General features: G+C 40.0%; 1 pseudogene; it reads left to right on the plus strand.

Moving 5' to 3' along the window:
* Positions 1 to 9938: 9938 nt before the first annotated feature.
* LOC147453088 (uncharacterized) lies at positions 9939 to 13520 on the plus strand (annotated as a pseudogene).
* The last annotated feature ends 7378 nt before the right edge of the window (positions 13521 to 20898 follow it).

A 20898-nucleotide genomic window follows, 5' to 3' on the forward strand; every position in this document is an offset into this window, starting at 1 on the left:
CTTTAGAGAGAGAGAGAGAGAGAGAGAGAGAGAGAGGATATCAAGTCTTCAAGCAAGGAGACATGGGAAGAGGCATGTATGCAATTCTTGATGTAGTGTGGTCTTTTTTTTAAAAATCAACATTTGTTCATTTTGTTTGTTGGCTTGCACCCTTGTGGAATCTCATGGTGTTCGATAGTATGTCAAGTTTGGGCAAATGTAATCTTTGTTGGTTTGATGCTTGCTTGGTAATTTCGAGACAAGTGAGTTATGTTGACTTCATGTCTTGTGATTGCTAGCTTGATGAAAATTTTTATTGTTATTGGCAAGATTGTGTGAAGACGTCTGAAGCCTTGGTGTTCTCTTTCGACAAATGGTCGTCAAATCGACTGAATTTGTCGTCATAGAAATGATAGGATTTCGTGTTGACATGAACTCATATCCTATTCAACAGATGGTCGAACCGTTCGACTAGGTCTGTTGCATGGAGTCTATGTCTTTTTCATTACTTCGCTCTTCTCTCCCTCTATTTTCTTGTTTCTTTTATGTGTGCGCGAATTTTGTTCCTGGAGTATTGCCGCACTATGGAACTGTCCAAAAACGTTGTTGCATTAATCAGTTCTACTGCTTTTCTAGGGAGCTTGTGTGTCCAAAAAGGTCGATCATGTAAGTGAAACAATCCAAGCTTGGTTTTACACCATATTTGGTGGTCATATTTAGAAAACCATGATCCACTAGCCCGAAGTGATTGCACACATTGATCACACAACCAAGCGTGACCAAATCTGGTGCGATCCCTTCACTTTGCATTCGTTTCAAGCATTCCAATGCTTGCTCACCTTGGCCCTCTTGTGCATACATGTTGGGCCTTCAAGGGAGCACCACACTTGGCATACATGTCTATAAGGGCATTCAGTACAAGATCATTTTGTAGCAGCCCTTGTCTCGGAATCTTTTCATGAGTTTCTTCTCCCTTATCAAGGGCACCCAAAAGCCCACATGCTTTCAAAATACAAGTGAAAGTCAGTGCATCTAGAGGAATGCTCTCACGATGCATTCAGTCGAAACAAAGCAATGCTTGCTCACATTGACCATCTTGTACATAACCAGCAATAAGTGTTCCAAGTTACAATGTCTTGAAAAGGAGCACACATTCTGCCTTTAAAACCGCACCCCACTTGGCATACATGTCCACAAGAGCATTACCAAGATCCGTATGTTTTTGCAACATTCCTTCCCTTGCAATTTTGTTGTGAATCTGTTTTCCTTTGTCAAAATCTCCACTACAACCACATGCTTTGATGGCGCAAAGATAGGTCATCGAGTTTGGGGAGATGCCCTCAAGCTGCATAAGCTCAAAACACTGGAGTGCTTACTCATGTTGACCATCAATGCATTCCAAGAAACAACATCCCGAGACCCGAGTTCCTCAAAAAAAGTTCTTGCTTTTGCAAAGGCACCACATTTGGCATACATGTCCACTAGAGCATTGCCGAGTACAATGTCATTTGTAGCAACTCCTTTCTTGTAATCTCATCATGCATATATGTTCCTGTTTCAATAGCTCCAATTATTCCACATGCTTTGAGGACACAAAGATAAGTCACGTTATCTGGCATGATGCCCTCATGCTTCATCCAGTCAAAATACTTAAGTGCTAGCTGGCCTTAGGCTACAAGGCCCGTGACCAGTGCATTCCAAGAGACGACATCCCGAGGGGGGAGCTCTTCAAGTACGACCTCTGCCTTTGAGAGAGCTCCGCCCTTGGCATACATGTCAACAAGAGCATTGCCCAAAGCAATGTGATTTTTCAACAATCCATGTCTCACTATCTCTTCATGAATCTGCTTTCCCCTATCCAAGGCTCACCTTCAAAAAGGGCCTCCCTCATAACTGTGTCGTTGCCCGTATGAATGTGTTTTATAGTGTAAATGGAATGTGCATAGATGCAATATCTCAGGCAGACTCGATCAGTGAATGTCACCACAGTGACTTCAGAAGACGAGACAACTTTGGGGCTGTTTCGATGCATGTTTAGATTCTTTTGGGCACTAAGGAGTGGATCTGGGGCTGGCTTGTATTCTCAATGTCATAGAGATGAAGGGTTGAAAACACAAATCTTGATGATTGCAATGGAATTGAAGTCGTGAAAATCTAGATTTCACACTTCCACTAATGTCTGTTCGCTTCTTGCATTAATGACTGTTTAACATGAACGGTGACTTCTCCTCCTTTTCCAAGAGACAAGATACAAGAGAGCGGTGGAGCTGTGTAGAGATAGATAGAGAGAGAGAGAGAGAGAGAGAGAGGAGAATGACGCTCGACAGGGTTTGAAGCAACCTTCTCAAGGGCTTCTTGCATCATTGTTGGCATAGTGTTTATTTAAGACATTGTGAATGGAATGTACATGCATGCAATATCTTGACTCGAGACTGTTGACTTGAAGGATGAATATTGTTGTTGTGATTTCTGCAGACAAGGAAGTTGCGGGGTTGTTTTGATGTACTTAGGAGGTAGACATGGGGCTGAGCTTTGCACACTAAGTAACACACCCTCTATTGTGTGCCTTGAGCTTCCTTCGTCTTCTCCAAGCTGTGTGAGTTTCTCAGCAACCGTAATTCCAACAATTGGTATCAGAGCAGGTTACGTCCTCCTAGGCTTAGTCGCTATGTGAGGTCCCCACCCCGTCGTATCAAACGGCAGATTTGATGGTGAACCTGGTGGCCACTAGATCTAAAGCGGAAGCAAACAAAGTGGTTCATGGTTCAACTAGCGGACGATCTCTCATCACAAGGTGAGTCGAGTTCGAGCCTACTAGCATCGAGATCTAGCTCCACCTCGCAGGGGAAGCGTACTTAACCTATCTAGCGATCCTAAGACCCACCTTCCAAGAGAAGAGAAACCTCGAGTGCCTTTTTCCCCATGTTTCAGAGGCACGTACACTTGAGACTTCGCCGCTCTAGGGGCAATGAGTGTTACTAATATCGAAGTAAGCACTATGGGGACAGAGAGTTCCCGACCAATCGGGACCACCCATCTCATAGGCATTGGCAACCTGAGCCAAGCCCCCACTTTCCACCCCCACACTCACACTTCCTTGTGTGACCTAATTACTACCACAATGATTGTTCAACATAAACATTCCTTGATTAATTTCGAATCACATTGTTCGTTAAGACAGCCCTTCAATCAGTATTGCAAAGCGGCACCAAGACAGTATTCTAGTAAAAATTCTACTCAAACTTATTCATTAAAATTCCAATGTTCTGGAGGTACAACATCCCCCCTCCAGCGAGAGTTTACTCCTCCCGTTGTCGCCTAGCTGCCCATACAACTAGGTATGTCCATTGCATAGAAAGCACGACATGGACATTCCCACCGCTTAACCAGCAGACGTGGGTTCCCACCGCATAGAAAGCAAGTCGTGGGTATCCACCGCATAAAAAGAAAGTCGTGGATTCAAGAGCCCTTAACGAGGAACTCTGCCCCCTGTGATCAGTAGGGGGGTCAGGACTGATTCAACATTGGAAATAAAATGAACATGTCGAGCTAAATTTTCCCTAGCAGACATTCTTTCCTCTTCCATTTCTTCGTCATTGGCACATGAGATGGCCGGTGCTTGTTCGACCATGGGAGCTTTTCCTATTCCATTTGTATTGCTCGTTCCCGCCTCGTGGTCGTGGGCACCACCGAAGCGAGTTCTCTTAACCGGGGCCATTTTACTCACTAATTTAACTGATAAACTTGAAGAAAAGAGCGTGATTAGGGGCTGAGAATCCTCTGATTTTTCTGATCCAATGAATCCTCAAGATGAGAATTTCGGCAGCACCTCCCTCCTTGCTTCTACTTCAAAAACTGTGTGTGTACTGACAGCACCTTCCCAGTGTGTGTAGGTGTGTGTGTATGCACTGTGTGTGTGTGTGAGCATGTGTGTGTGTGTGTGTGTGTGTGTGTGCAGGCCTTTAAATAGGCTCCTACAGGCTAAAAATCGACCAGCCTTGCTATTTGCATCTGGGGGAGCACTGAGTCTCTACATTGGCAAGTCCAGTTCCCCTACCCACCAAGTGTCCAGTTGGCTTGGTTAACTGGCTCTGACACTTAGTTACTGGCTTGGAAACTCTCCTAGGACTCCCACAAAGAGAGAAGGAGCCCCCTAGCTGCTAAAGCTGAGCTGGAGTGGGCTGGAACCTGTTCCCACACAGCCTCGGGCCCCCCCGGTGCCTTCCCGACCAATTTTATGAAAATTTGGTTTTAGTCTAAAACGGGCTATACGAGTCAGATTTTGATGCCGTAAATTGCTATACTGAGCTCTAACTAAGGCGTCTTGGACCGAGTACTTGCCATATTTAGGAACCCCCTGGAGTTCGAAAATGCATTTTTTTCAAATTCAGGGTATGGGTGCAGATTTTCGAGACGGTCAAAACTAGACGGGTCGGGTGACCAAAAACTTATTATATTTGGAAAATTTTCACAAAAATTATTTTGATTCACATTTCGAAGCTTTATAACATTCTAAACATCATGGCACTGACAGAATTTAGAAAACTGCTAAAAATAGTAACTTTTTTCCATTATGATCATTTCATGGTACAAGGGTGCTCTTTTTGGTTGGGGTCAGAGACCTTACACGCTAGCTGCTCCAGCACACACCTACTCACTTTCTCCAATTACAATGAGGTTTGGCGAGCGATTGCAGGTCGATAAATATTTCGAGTGTGCTCGTAGAGCTTAGTCTGCTCAGATTTCTGATTCGGGCTCATTTCGGCCTCCGTTTCCACTACAGGCAGGTCTGCACAGGCAGTTTTGTCATTTTGTGCAGAATTTCTGTTAGTACCGATTTTTGCATAACAAGTGCCTTACAGTCTTCTATGGTTTGTGCTATATAGCACGTGTTGTTCCCGCTCCGTTTCTCCTATTTTCGGGCAGTTTTCACATCAGGTGCTGCATTAACCATGGCTGACAAGAACACAGGTGTCTTCAACTTCTTTTGTTGCTGAGGACAGGTTGGATGGGGACAATTACCCTATGTGGGCTTATATGATGCAACACGTTCTTGTGTAAAAGGGCGTCTGGAATATTGTGCAGGGCATTGATGTACGTCCTGGTTCTGAGGATGAAGGCGATGTTGAGGATGTTGCAGGTCTTGCTGCAAGGATTGCTGCTATTAGAGTTGTTTTGCCTACGATAGAACAAGCTCGTTGGGATGTAAAGGATGTGCAAGCTCATGCATTGATTCCGTTTTCTGTGAAGCGCACCATTGTTCCTCACATCCGTTTAGCAAAATCTGCAAAGCTGGCTTGGGATATTTTGGCTGGTCTTTAGGCAAGTTGCAATGAGGCTAAAATTGCTTTGCTGCGTAAAGAGCTGGAGTCGAAGATTATGCATGAGGAAGATGATATGGACACTTTCCTTCCTAGTGTCAAGGATATTAATGAGAAACTTATTTTTGCAGGTGAAGTCATTTTAGACAATTCCCTTGTGCAGACTGTTCTTGATGTCTTATGAGATTCATACCAGACATTTGCTAGTACTTGGAGACTTATGACTCAAGAAAATCTAGAAGTTGTCAAGTTTGATGCATTATGCACATTCCTGTTGCGAGAGTCACTTTCCTGAAAAAATAGGACTAGGCAGCGTGTAGTTGAACAGGCTTTTATTGCTTCTCAAAGAAAGGGTGGTAACAGCAATGCAGCCACTTCTTATGGTTCTGCTGCGAGTGGCAAAAATTCTGTTCTTAATGCTTTTGCTGGCAACAATTCGTCTGGAAACTCTGGTGATAAGGGCAAAAAGAAGATGCGTTGCCATTATTGTAAAGCAAATGATCACTTGATCAAGCAGTGTCCTAAGTTGAAGGCCAAAGAGGCTAAGAAGAAAGAGGGTGGTTCCACTACGAATGCTGGTTCCACTACAAATGCAGCCAATGTTGAGTCTTTTGTGAAAGGAGATTGTGATGCTGATGTTGATGTAGAATGGGCTTTAAGCGCAAAGTGCACTTACAATCCTGCTATCCATGATGCATGCATGTCAGTTGCTACAGATTCACATTTGTGGTATTTCGACAGTGGTGCTACAAAGCACATTACCTCACATCGTGAATTGTTCACCTCTCCCAAGTCTATCCCTCATGGAAATTCACTCACTTGTGCCAACAATGCCTCTTATCCAGTTTAGGGAATTGGGAAGATTGTGCTTACTGCTGCAAATGGTAGTTCCTTCACACTTGTTGATGCACTTTATGTACCTGGGATCAAGAAGAATCTCTTGTCTGTATCCGCACTTGCTAGACTTGGACTTGTAGTCAAATTTGTGGATGACAGATGTACAGTTCATGATCTCAATTTTGGTGATGAAATTGTTGCATCTGGCCTTTTGTGCCGTGGGCTGTATAAGCTCACTTTGTATGACAAGTGTAGACAAAATTTTGCAAATGCTGTTGCACATTCAAGGGCTATTTCAGATGCAAAACTTTGGCATGCATGTTTTGGTCATCTAAATTTTGCCAGTTTGCTGCATTTGCAGAAATCTAATATGGTTGCTTCTTTGCCGCCTCTTGAAGCACCTATCAAACATGTTTGTGAAGGCTGTGTTTTGGGTAAGATGCAGCATTCTAAGTTTCCAAAGGATGGTTCAGTTCGGGCCACATGCAGGTTGCAGCTTGTGCATAGTGATGTTTGTGGGCCCATGCAAACTCCCTCCTTGGGCAATTACCTATACTTCGTGACTTTCATTGATGATTACTCCAAGCATGCATGGGTATTTCCGCTTAAAGCGAAGTCCGAAGTTTTTATGTGCTTCAAACAATTTTTGGCTATGGTTGAAAATGTCTTGAAATGTACTATGGGCACCCTCCGTTCCGATCGAGGGGGGGAGTATATGTCTCATGAATTCAATGCATTTTTGGCTAGTCGTGGGATAAAACACCAATGTACAGTGCCTTATACACCTCAGCAAAATGGTGTTGCTGAGAGGAAAAACAGGTTACTTATAGAATGGCATGATGTATGGTCAAAAGTCAAGCTTTGCCGCCTTCTTTTTGGCTTGAGGCCATCATGTGTACCACTTATGTACTAAACAGGTGTCCTACAAAAGCTTTGTAGTCTATTACTCCGTATGAAGCATGGCATGATAGAAAGCCTTCTATTGAGCACATGCATGTTTTTTGTTGTTTGGCATACGTTTTGGTGCCACAAACACAACGCAGAAAATTGGATAATAAGGTTGTCAAATGTATTTTTGTTGGTTATAGTGCTGAAAGCAAAGGTTACAGTTTGTATCATCCGCAAACAAAACGTATTCTGGTTTTACGGGATGTAGTGTTTGTGGAAGATTCTGTTCAGCCCTTGCTGTCATGTACTAGAGACAGTAATGTAAGCTCACATGACATTTATGACACCTTGTTACCCCTTTTCAGTGGTGGAAATACGAATGTAAGTTCCAATGAGGCAAATGTACAGCCTATGGGGGTTTCTGAAAATGTTACAGATCAGCCTACTTACTGATGTAGATGTACATGATGTACTTGATGAGGAAAGGGCTGAAAATGAGTAGGCTAGAGGTATGCCAAAATGACTTGTGCACACTTTGCGTGACAATAAATTGGATGCACCTTTGTCTAGTCGTACTCGTTCAAGCTCTCACCATGCATCTTATGCATCAGATTGTTATGCTTTGGCTATGTCTAGCTTACATGATGTTGAGGAGCCTCTGTCTTTTGATGAAGCACAGAATTTAAAAAATTGGATGGCTGCCATGCAATCAGAATATGATGCACTTATAGAAAATGACACATGGACTTTATGTGATTTGCCTCCTGGAAAAAATTCCATTGGTACGAAGTGGGTTTACAAGTTGAAACGCAAGCTGGATGGTGAGATCGATTGCCATAAGGCTTGACTTGTTGCAAAGGGTTATGCACAACAAAAAGGCATAGATTATGAAGAGACTTTTGCTCCCACTTGTCGTATAACTACTGTGCGTTTTCTATGTGCATTGGCATCTCATTTTGGTTGGGATGTACATCAATTAGACATTGTTACTGCTTTCTTCAATAGTGACATATTTGAGGAAGTTTATGTAACGCAGCCTCGCAGTTTTGTCATAAAAGGACAAGAGGAAAAAGTGTGCAGATTTAAGAAGGCTTTGTATGGATTGAAGCAATCTCCTTGTGCTTGGTATGAGGCTGACGCTCATTTGGTCAAACGAGGCTTTTGTAACAGTCCAAAAAAAAGCACATTGAATGTAAAGCGTGAGGGTAATGTACTTCTCATTGTGGTTCTTTATGTCGATGATTTGCTGATCACTGGACCAAATGAGAGACATATTGCTGAATTTTAGGCTGATTTGAATGCTACTTTCAAGATGAAAGATTTGGGGTTGTTGCATCATTACTTGGGTATACAGTTTAAGTAGTGTGATGGTGGTATTGCCTTGTGTTAGAAAAGTTACATAGAGACATTGCTATGTAAGTTTGGACTTGAGGATTGCAAACCTATTGCCACTCCCATGGAAATAGGTTTGAAGTTGAGTCTACATGATGCTGGTGATCCTGCTGATGTCACTCTTTATCAAACTGCTATTGGCTGCCTCATTTCTATATTCAGTTTGCAGTCTCACAGGTCAGCAGATTTATGCATAGCCCACGGTCTAAGCATTGGCAGGCTATCAAGAGGATTTTCTGCTACCTTAGTGGCACTTTACATCTTGGCTTGTTTTATCCCAAGGGGGGATCATTGCCGCCAGACTTACATGCTTTTTCGGACTCAGATTGGGCTGGTTGTTTTGATACGCGAGTGTCCACAATTGGTTTTTGTTTCATGCTTGGCAGTTCATGTATATCATGGTTGAGCAAGAAGCAACCTATTGTGGCCACTTCGAGTTGTGAGGCTGAGTGCAGGGAGTCTTCACAGCTACGATTGAGTGTGTATGGCTCAGACGCCTTATGGCTGAGTTGGGTGTTGGATAGGACACTGCCAACACTATCTACACCGACAATCAGAGCGCATTGGCAGTTGCGAGGAACCCAATTTTTCATGCTCGCACAAAGCACATTGAGGTGCATTACCACTATGTCAAGGAGAGACTTTCAGCAGGAGAGATCAGCTTGGCTTATGTGCCAACACAGGACAACCTTGCAGATATTTTCACAAAGGCATTGTCTCGTGAGAAGCTTGAAGCTTTGCGCAAAGCTTTGGGCTTACTCCCCTTTGTGGACTGATCATGTCCTCAGGGCATGGCACTTCCCTTTACTCATGTGCCAGCTCTCGTTCACCGCATCACTCCAGGGGGGATTTGTTACCATATAGATGTGGTAGTGATGCGTGTGAACACACTAGGACCGCCGGGGCATTTTTCCCCTCTTTAGGAGGTTTTTTCCCCCGAGCATTGTATATACGCCCATCACTCTAGGGCTATCTATCTTTCATTGCACACTATGTAACACACTCTCTATTGTGTGCCTTGAGCTTCCTTCGTCTTCTCCAAGCTGTGTGCCTTTCTCTGAAACCCTAATTAGCAAGAAAAAAGCGGTGAAAGGAGCATCTACAAATGTGCACAGATTAGAGGACGCTGCTACTAGAGAAGCTACCAATGGTATTCATTTATTGTGGACTATATATAGTACATCATGTAGTGTGATGATTGGAGTGCCTATTGAAGCGCTGGTGCTAGACAAGAGGCTTGGAAAGGGATCATATGGCGAGACTTTTGAATGTAATGTTCAAGGTGTCTCGTACTTTCCAGCATCCATTACATACTGTGCTAAATAATTTACTGGAAGTCGTGCAAGAATACACTAATCTTTTGCGCATGAAGCAGCAATCGATTAGGCGCATCCAAGAATAGTTCAAGCTCTTGGTCATACTTGCAAAGAGAAATGGTGGTTTCTATTCCCCTTTTTTTAAGGAGGAAACCTTGGGATCATCATGCAAAGTCTGTCGAGCTCTTATGGAACTTTTGCGGGCATGCTGAAACCTGATTCGTCAGATGAGAGAGAAAACAAGAGAAAAGAAAAGAAAAAGAAACCAAAGCAACTACCACATGACAAAGAAATTGCAAGAATTGCTAGCTTGATTAACAATGCACCATCTATAATCACAATATTGGTAGCTGCAGTATGTGCAACACACAGTGAAGGAGTTATCCACAATGACCTTCATTTGTGGAATGTTATGTTTGATTTCACCAAGGAGGGAATGCCTCGAATAGGATTGATTGATTGGGGTTTAGCTTTGAGATATGGGATCGAACAGAGGCCGACAAATATCGCAATAAAAGAAGATCACGATGCGAGACCATGGAGAGCTCTTGAGCTACTGAGTATTGCTTCTCCCTGTCCTTGGTCTAAAGCGACTGATATGTACGCTTTGTCTTGGTTGATAGAAATGTTCACAATCTTCTGCGATGATTTTAGACACTTCTAAAAAGTCAAATGGAATGGACGTTCAAAAATCGACACTAGAGTCATTAAAGAGTGGATGACAGAATATAAGTGGATTGTGCCAGAAGATAGAAAAACATCAGTGGATCTTTTAGAGAGATTACATAAGCTTGATTTGAAATATGAGAAGTGCTTACGACCTATTTATGAGATGTCACCACATCTCGTTTAAGCCAATATCTTTTCAAGCATTGAATAACCTTTTGTATATACATATACATGGTTTCCTCGTATTTAATTTTTTTTCAGTGATACTGCTTTCTCCTCTTTTTTACTTCCTAGATTCCCAAAACATGCAGCTTCTTTGTTCTTCAATTTTAAGTGTATCATGAAATTAATGTAGAAACAACATAACTATGTCTTGCTCTTTTTATATACAGGGAACAAAAGTTTGTTTGACACACTTTAATACCATCTACAAAGTATAACTTTTAGTATTCAATCATTTGAAATTCACACAGTTTACTCTTCTTGACAAGTGAGATGTGTTTTTTAAAAATCTGACATATTATAAAAATGAATGTTAGTCTCACATCTAGAGCTTACTTATGCCTGAAAATAAGCTTCATAGAACGACATCATTACTTAGAGATGTAATTTTGTCACCTTCAATCATCGAACACCTAACATTTCAAGGAAAAGCAAGCACAAACCTTCTCTATATATATATCTAATAGCTTGTTGAGAGCAATGTATTTGCATTTGTGAAATGCAAAGGTTATTATATCTAAGAACATGCTCAATAGAAGAACATTGTAATTTTCAAACAATCTTTATCTTTATGGACTCTAGGTTCCATTCAAGCTTGTGAAAAGTACTTAGGAAGAGATCACAACATCAAAGATTTATTTCAATGCACTTTCAAAGCAACTTGAAGCAATTGTCATGATTCGACACACCTTGAAAGAAAGCCAAAATGGTTCTTACGAGCCACAAAAAATATTCTCTTTCTCTCTCTCTCTCTCTCTCTCTCTCTCTCTCTCTCTCTCTCTCTCTCTCTCTCTCTCTCTCTCTCTCTCTCCCCCTCCCCTTCTCTCACCGTCTCGTATCTTGAAAATATTTCGATAAGCTTAAAATAAATTCTGCTTGTAATTGACACAATCTGCTACTCCTCTTTCACAAGACGCTCACAATCATACCTTCTTTGCCATGTTCTGTTTTAATTATCTCACTTTAACGGTTATATTACAGAGCACCAACATATAGCTTTTAGTATGGCTTTCCGTTCTTAGAGCGCATAAAAAATGGACATTGATGGTACCATCTTCTGTTGCTTTTAATAGTAAATAAATTCTTACTGCTGTAATACTATATATAGTGAGATTTGAGTTCTGATTATTTTGTAGAACCAAGAAATAAAAATCAAGCACAATGTAGTGATATTCTAATCAAAGAAAAAAGCGCTTATTTAAAGAGAAGCAGCGCTCCAATCAAGCTTAGCGAAACATCTGTGAGCTCCCCTGCCAAGGGCTATAAAAGAAGTGTAGAAAATGAATGTGCTTTTATTGTTGAATCATGCTTTCCAAAGAACAAAGAACAGTCTCACAATGGGCATCGTTTTCTGTGCATTTCATTTGCCCAGTTAAGTTTTATTGAAACGCAACCTAAAATGCATATTTCTTAACAAGTGCACGAAGCGTTCATCAATCTAGTGGTTCAAAAGCCCCGTATAACAATGCAACAAATCAAGATGTCAAGCATGCACACAACGCACAATACTACTTGAAAATTTGATCTCCATGCCTCAAAACATCGATGTGATCAACCTTGAAGATAATGACAACGATGATGATGAAGTAATCGCGTATCAAGCAGGCCCGCAAGCAGGAACTTCACTTCCGTTGCTTCACATTGTCAATCTTTGTGACGTGACATCTTGATTTGCTATAGAAGAAAATGTATTAAATAACTACGGTACACACAAGATCAATGAAGCATTTAACAATAAATATTTCAAAGTGGACATTGTAGATTCACACAACTCAAACACCACCATAATTGTTATAGAAGCTTCGCTCATAAATCTTTTCCTCAACAAACTGAAAGTTGGTAAATTTATACGCATAGAGGGTGCTTCTGTGAGACAAAAGAATAGCAAGGATGGAGGTAGCTCATCACTTTTTTTGTATTTAAATGGCTCATGAGTTATTACTACTGGTATGCCTTTTTTCGTCAACTTGAGCTTCTACCTCGAGATTAAAATCAGAGCTTTTCTGAATGAAGCAACAAGCTCTGGCCTGAAGAACTATCTCGGAACTATGAGATTTGTCTTCATCAAATGTGACAACATTGAAGTTGGAACTACCTCCACCCGTGGAGAGATTTTAGTTGCAGATGGATCCGATGACAACAATCATGCAAATGTAAGCCTCATTAAAACTTTAAATAGAAATCAATCTTCTATATTGTAACTCACACACTCTGATTTTTGCAGTTGTCTTTTGTGAATGACTGAAAAGAAGGCTGCAGAAACATTTTGAGAGAGATTGAGAGTGGAACAACAGTTATGCGTGTGGCAAGAAATATTAGATTTTTCTATGGAAAAGGAGATGCTTTATCTATTCTAGATCTAACTATCTTACTACTAATTCAGAGCAATTGGCTTTGTCGTAAATTACTTTAGACTTACAGCAAGCAAACAAAAGACCTTGGATATGGTCAAGAGGTGAGCGCAAGCTTACAATAATGTATAAGAGAAATATTACGATTGCTTTGACATGACGCACTACTTGCAGATTTCTAGCGTCTTGCAATTTACGAATATAAACAGTGTTCTCGTTGAGCCTGCTTGTACAAATTGCTAGTCCAATAAAATACAAAAGACTACAAAAAGTTTGTACTGCATTACATGTGAAAGCTTTACAAAAACAGTTTAAATTCCAAAGCTTAGGTGAAGATCAGAATGTCAGAAAAGAAAAATGTGCATGTGCAGCTTACTGGCAGTTTAGTTGATGATGTACTGCATTTAGAAAAGTCTTTTTGCAGTGTCTACTCTAAAACTGTCATCACTGCAAGAGAGATACTTGCTTCAACCTCTTGGACTGGAAAATTTAAGATCAACCTTGCAGGCGTGATAGTAGCTTTCACTACACAGTTGAAGAACTAGAGGAAGGAAGAGAAAGACAGAGTGCCTTCACTTGACACATAGATAAAATCAGACAAAATGTTTATGGCAACAAAAAGATATACATTGCGAATAAATAAAGCTGACAAAGACTGTCTTTTATAATGGAAGGATGTACATAGAACACTCATAACAACTACATGTGTACATAGAACACTCAGAACAACTACGTGCTGTGATGTTACTACTTTTCTCTGATCACTTTGTTGTTTCGTAGAAAAGTTGTCTTTTAGAAAAAATATGTGGCCAATATAGTCGAGTTTACCATCTATTTTCAACTACAATTTCTTCAGTATGTTCTGGCTGCTCAGAGAGAGAGAGAGAGAGAGAGAGAGAGAGAGAGAGAGAGAGAGAGAGAGAGAGAGAGAGAGAGAGAGAGAGAGAGAGAGAGAGAGAGAGAGAGAGAGAGAGAGAGAGAGAGAGAGAGAGAGAGAGAGAGAGAGAGAGAGAGAATAAACAAAGACAAGATAAACAACAACGTGAAAGAAAATTTTTGTCATCAAGACAATACAAGTGAAGAAAAACAACATACATGACCATTATTATTGAGTTCACCATTTATTTTCAAATGTTATTTTCTCGGTTTGTTCTAACTTTGAGAGAGAGAGAGAGAGAGAGAGAGAGAGAGAGAGAGAGAGAGAGAGAGAGAGAGAGAGAGAGAGAGAGAGAGGGAGAGAGAGAGAGAGAGAATTTTGAAACAGAAAACTGAGTCCTTCATTTGCACTGCTTCCTTGTAACATGAGGGCTCATTGCAATCAGTCAACATGACATAGTTCATAGATGGAACAAACCTATCAGGAGGTCGCGTGACACGTCCAGATCTACGCACAATAGGTGGCTCAGGCTCAGCCACAACCTGTGGTTCCACTCTATCCTGTCCTTGCTCCTCTTGAGCCCTGACATTTTGTCTTGCACGTGCAGGTCCATCTTCTTGGAAGACAACTCTTCTAATCTCCTCAACCCTCTCTGGTTTAGAATGATATTTGGATTCATTAAAGTGAACATCATTGCTGCGAACAACCTTTCTGGATTCGGGATCCCAAAGTCTGTACCCCATCTTACCAGAATAACCATAGCCTAGAAAGATGCACTTTCTACTCTTTGGCTCAAGTTTGTTCCTAAATTCCTTTGGAACGTGAGTATATGCCTCACAGCCAAAGACTCTGAGATGCTTGTATGAGGGAATTTTGCCTGACCATACCATCTCTGGCACTGAATCCTTCTGCAAAACCTTGCTAGGAGATCTATTTACAAGATGAACAGCTGTTGATACAGCTTCAGCCCAAAACCCATTTGGCAGCTGTGCATTAGACAACATACTTCTGACCTTCTCTTGTATGGTCCTATTCATCCTCTCAGCAACACCATTCTGAGGAGGATTGTAAGGAGCAGTAAGTTCACGTTTTATACCTTTTGACTCACAAAAGTCCTGAAAGGCCTTTGAAACATACTCTCCACCATTGTCAGTGCGTAAGCATTTAATCTTCTTGCCACTCTGATTCTCCACAAGTGTCACAAACGTTTTGAAAACACTAAACGCTTCATCCTTGTGCTTGAGAAAGTAAACCCATACTTTCCTCGAGTAATCATCTATAAATGTCATAAAGTAAGAAGCTCCCCCTAGAGATAGGTTAGGCATAGGTCCACACAAATCACTATGAACAAGTGCCAACTTTGTATCTCTTCTACTGCTTCTATGCTTATGTGGCTGCTATGTTTGCTTACCATACAGACAATGTTCACAGAATTCAAAATCATTAAATGAAAAGCCAGGCAAATAACCAGAACGAGACAAGATTTCCATTCCCTTCTTGGACATATGTCCTAACCGGCTATGCCACAAAGAAATGTTCGGCTGCTCGGTTACATTGATTACATTTTTAGAGACATTTGATACATAAATCATGTAAAGTCCTCCAGACTTTACTCCATGTGCTAATGTCATAGAACCCTTGGATATCTTCCACATGTTCTGTCCAAAAGTGGTGACGTAGCCAACATCATCAAGTAAACCTGTGCTGATCAAGCTCTTTGTAATTGCGGGAACATGTCTCACATTCTTCAGCGTGAAAGAAGAGCCATTCTGAAACTTCAATTGAACTTCTCCAACACCTAAGATTTCACATGTCTGCCCATTGCCTAGCCGAACATGATCTTTAGTGGTCACATAAGAGGTAAACCACTCCTTGTTTGGAGACACATGAAGTGATGCCCCTGAGTCTATAATCCAGTCACTCAGTGCATTTCCATCAGATGCTGTAAGAAGAGCTGAGTCCATTGTATTCTTCAAGAAGTAGATGTCTCCTGACACTAGACTGTCATCCTCTGCAACAATGTTTGTCACATTTTTTTCTTGAATCTTCACTGAGGACTTGTTCTTCTCACCATGGTCTTCAGCTTTCTCTTTGCCTTTTTCTGCTTTCCATTCTCTGCAGTCTCTTTTCATGTGACCCTTCTTGCCACAATGGTAGCATTCTATGTCACTCTTGCCTTTAGCACTGCGGGACTTGCTACGAGACTGATTCCTCTTTCCACCTTTGTACTTTTCTTTGGTCCTTCCCCTGACAACTAAGGCTGTTCCTTTGCCTTTGTCCATTGTCTTTCTATTGGTTTCTTCAGTAAGCAGACTTCCTTCTACACCTGCTATGTTCAAACCATCTGGAGGTGCAGAATTACTCAAAGCTGTGCGAAAAGTGTCCCAACTTTCCAGCAATGTGATCAACAGGAACATAGCTCTAACAGGTTCATCAAACTTGACACCTTGAGCTGACAACTGACTATAGATTGTGTTGAATTCATTCAGATGATTGGACATAGGTGTCCCTTCTTTCATCTTCAAGTCAACAAGCTTCTTAAGCCAGTATACCGGTGAAGCTGCACTCTACTTCTCATAAAGATCACTCAGCTTTAACCATGCTTGATAAGCCGACATCTCGTCTGCTACATTGAAGTAAACGCTTTCTGCCAAAGTCAGCATAATGGTAGAAAGTGCCAATTCATCCATTTCGCTCCATTCATCTTCGTCCATATCTTCTGGTTTTATCCCCTTGAGATTTATAGGTTTTATCTGCTTCTTTTGTACCAACACGTGCCAAATCTGCTTCTTCCACAATGGGAAATTGGTTCCATCCAGCTTCTTGATATTGTAAAGAGCAGTGTCCTGTGATCCAGCCATAGCTACGCTTCACAGTAGTTTACTTTCCTGGGAAAAATTCGGCAGATTTTCCCCTGTAAAGTGACCTCTGAACCAATATCAACCTGATGAACTAGTGGATGTCGACTACAGTCTGTGTGTAGATGCCCCCGTGTCGTACGTGACACGCCTCCAAGAACTGTGAGCCGTCCTTCGATGTGTAGACAACCACAAATCAACACTCTAGGAGTGTCGATATCCTCAGCACCTGCAGTCGTAGGCCGAAAACCCCAAATTTGCAGAGTCGGATCAGTACCGACCGAGACCACGTAGTCGAAAATGGCCTGCGCAGACCTTTGTCGAAGCCGAACGGTGGCCGAGATGACCTCAGAATGAAATTCTGAGAACACCAAGCCCTTCGGACTATCCCACAGGATTTGGGGCCGTGTCTTCGCCTGTCGAATTTCACTCCAATCTGAGCTAGTGACTCTAGCCTCCTGCAGTGCTGCCTCGAGCCTCGATCTGAGCTCTGATACCAGTTGAAGGAGTACGAGCGGAAGTGCGACGCGAGAGAGAGTGCGAGAAGAAGAGCACGACGATATGGTGAACTCGCTCTATTGTAATGTGTAGAGCATAGTGAGTTCTTATTAGGTTTTTACAAAAGAATATGTGTACATACCTGGCGGCCCGCCCACTTACCTGGGCGACCACATTGGGCTTTATACCCCAACATGAATTAGATTGGAGAAGGATTTAGGAAACAAAACCAAAATCAATAGTGATTGCAGATGAGCTTACATATATCTTATATGCAACTTTATGAAAGTTGGGATGAGGAACCATATGAGAATGACGATGAAGACAACAGTGCTAACTAAAAAAGTAGTTAACATGGTCATTGTTATGTGTACTTTTTAGATTTTATGAATTGTATGATAGTTTAAAAATCTTTACATTACATCCAACCATGTAGGTAACACTTGAATCTGTGACGTTATAAACAATGACGTGTGTTTTTCATGTTCTTTAAAGCAATATTTACATTATGACAACTACATGCTGCCACTCTCTCCCTCCCTCCCTCTCTCCCCTTCTTTTTTCACATTTTTCTTTCTATCCTTGTGTCTAACTCTTATCTTTTAATTTCCAAATGATGTTGTTAACCTTCTTTCCTTCATCTGTAGATAGCATAAACTTGGTTTTTTCTCACTATTGCAATGCTTTCATCATAAATTACAAAATTCACAAAGTAGTCACAAAAATCCATTGAATCTACTAAGATAAAGCTGTTTTTCAAAATCTATTGCTTCAAATAAACAGCATTCATAGAACATAAACATAACATCGATGAGAAATTTCTTGAAAGATATCCAAAAAATGACAATATTTTCATTGATGTACAATTCTTATTGGATTCGTCGTGCTCTTCGATAGAACTTCTCAATAATATGGGTCTATATATCTTGTCACAATTAAACATAGATAACATATCAGTAAAGGTCATAAAATCATTTCTTGTAGACACAAAATAGAACGACTCTCAAAATTTAGATAAAATAATAGAACTATACATACAACTCATAACTTAGTTCTCTTGAATATACAAGTTCTAGAATGCTTTTACGTCATGACATATCAATCTCTCAAAGTAATTATATATACTCACAATGGTGCAAGAAAAAGAACTCTGATCATAGAAAATTCTTGTCAAAGAGCACCCACGAAATAAATTTTAATTTTTGAGACACAAGGATGTTTATTTATATATCCTAGAGTGAACTCTTATGCACTTCGAAAAGCATACAAAACATGGACTCCTAAAGAAACGAGCATACTGAAGAGCTTATTGGAGACCTATGCTGATGAAAGCTACAACTGTACTGCGGAAGAATTTTTGCACATAAGAAATGATATTTCTTGTGGCATGCCAAAGTTTTGCATTGTAAATAGCCCTGGAATTTGCAACTGCATTTGCAAAATTTTGTCCACACTTGTCATACAAAGTTGTGGCAAATAATGAAAAGATAATAAATTTTATTGATAAATGCATCACTACAAATAACGCTTTGTTGAATCAAAGCTTACAAGAACTCTAACGGCATGCACATCCAAAAGCTTGCTTCAAGAAAAATAAAGAATGTCGCTTTGGTTTTCCTCGATATCCAATGCCACATACTTTAATACTCCAACCAATTCATGATAATGAGCGTCGTTTCAAAGAAAAAACAAAGAAATCTAAGAAAATCAAACTTTCGCTCGAATCAACAAACGTGGCTTATTTGCCTGAAAATATTACTGAATTGTTAATGACTCTTGATCTTTCGCTTACACAATATAGCAATGCTATCAGGTTAAAAATTACATCACTAACAGTGACATTTCAAAGAAAACCATGTAATATTTACACAAATAACTTCAACACACATATAACAAACCTATGGAACGCAAATACAATTATTCAATACATAATTAATGCATATGGCGCAGCTTCATATTGTACATCATATATAACAAAAATGGAAAATACACTTATCTCAGTAGTAAATGCAAAAATAGAGTGCTGCATTGCAACTAATGCAAACACCATCGAAAGATTGTGACCTATCGAAAACACAATCTTAAATATGCAACAACTGAGTGCTCAACAAGCTGTCTATATCACACTTTCTTTACCATTACACAGTGCAACAAGAAATTTTGTATTTATCAATACTAGCCCTCCAGAAACTCGAGCTCTACTGCTTAAAAGAAAAGAAACACTTGAACAGCTAGAACCAGATAGCATAGACAAATTTTTTGATAACGTTATTGATAAATACAAAAAAAGACCTCCCCAATTCCATAATATATGCTTGGTAGAATTTGCTTCTCATTACAGACAATGTGGAAAGAAATTTGTCGTAGTACCAACTCCAAGAATCATACATTGTGTACGATACAATAAGCATAAAGATCTTGATAACTTTTATCATGAACAATGTTACTTATTTTTACCATGGTAATATTGAAAATTAGCATATACAAAATTTTAAAACTTGGAAAAATGTGCATTCACATTTTAAAGACTTAATAACATACAATGAAAAAAAATTCAATAAGGACATTGTCGATAAAATGAACAATTTAATTGCAGTCACACAAAAACATCAAGATCTATGTAAAAAAATGATCATGATAACATAACCTCTAATCTCCCGTTCATAAAAACCACCAGACAAGCTACAAGTACTACATAAACCATTGCAATTCCAAATAATGAATGTTATCAACAATGTCATATGCTTAACGATGAACAAAAATGCTTGCTTGATGACATCATGCTTAGAAAACGTATTTCTCCACACGAACCATTGCACTTGTTCTTAATAGGAGGTGCTGGGACATGGAAGACGTTTTTATTGATGTTATTGGTTCAAGCTCTGTTGTGCTTTTACAACTGCAATTCCCAAGAAATATTGAAAACATAAAAATCTTATTTACGGCATATACAGGAAAAACAACATTTAATATCGGTGGAATAACTATACACTCTGCATTACATCTTTTCTTGATTACCACTGACATGACTTCTTTGAGTGCTGAAAAACTTGATGAGTTATTGTTACATTACATAGATCTACAACTGATTGTCATTGACAAAATTTCTCTTGTCGACCAAAGCGTTTTTGAACAAATTGATGCAAGATTGCCTGCCATAAAACATATACATGATAGGCCATTTGGTGGATTGGATATTATAGTTTGCGGTGATCTCTATCAAGCAAGTCTTGTTCAAGATAAATGGATTTTTTTTGAAAAAACAAATATATTAGAAACCATAAATCCTTCGTTTTGGCATTCAAGTATAAAATGTTATGAATTACGACAAACAATGCGCCAAGATAACAAAATATATATCGATATTCTAAACAGAATTTGAGAGAGCAAACATATAGACAAAGACATAGCTTTCTTAAATCAAAACTACTGTCGTTCTGTGCCAAAAGAAATGCAAATTTCTTATTTATTTTATGAAAATAAAACCAAAGATAAATATAACAAGCATATATACGACACCATGGACGGCAAACCGGAAACTTTTGTTAGCCACCCATAAGAAATCAAAAAACTGTAATAAGACCATAAGAATTCCTAAAGACCCAAAACAATGTAGAGGCTTTTAATGCTTGAAACCAAACCTCGTGATAGAACTTTGCGCAGGCAATCTGAACATAATAGACGGCCTTG

This window comes from Adiantum capillus-veneris, chromosome 8 (genome assembly GCF_014529385.1).
Source record: "Adiantum capillus-veneris isolate H3 chromosome 8, ASM1452938v2, whole genome shotgun sequence".
NCBI lineage: Eukaryota > Viridiplantae > Streptophyta > Polypodiopsida > Polypodiales > Pteridaceae > Adiantum > Adiantum capillus-veneris.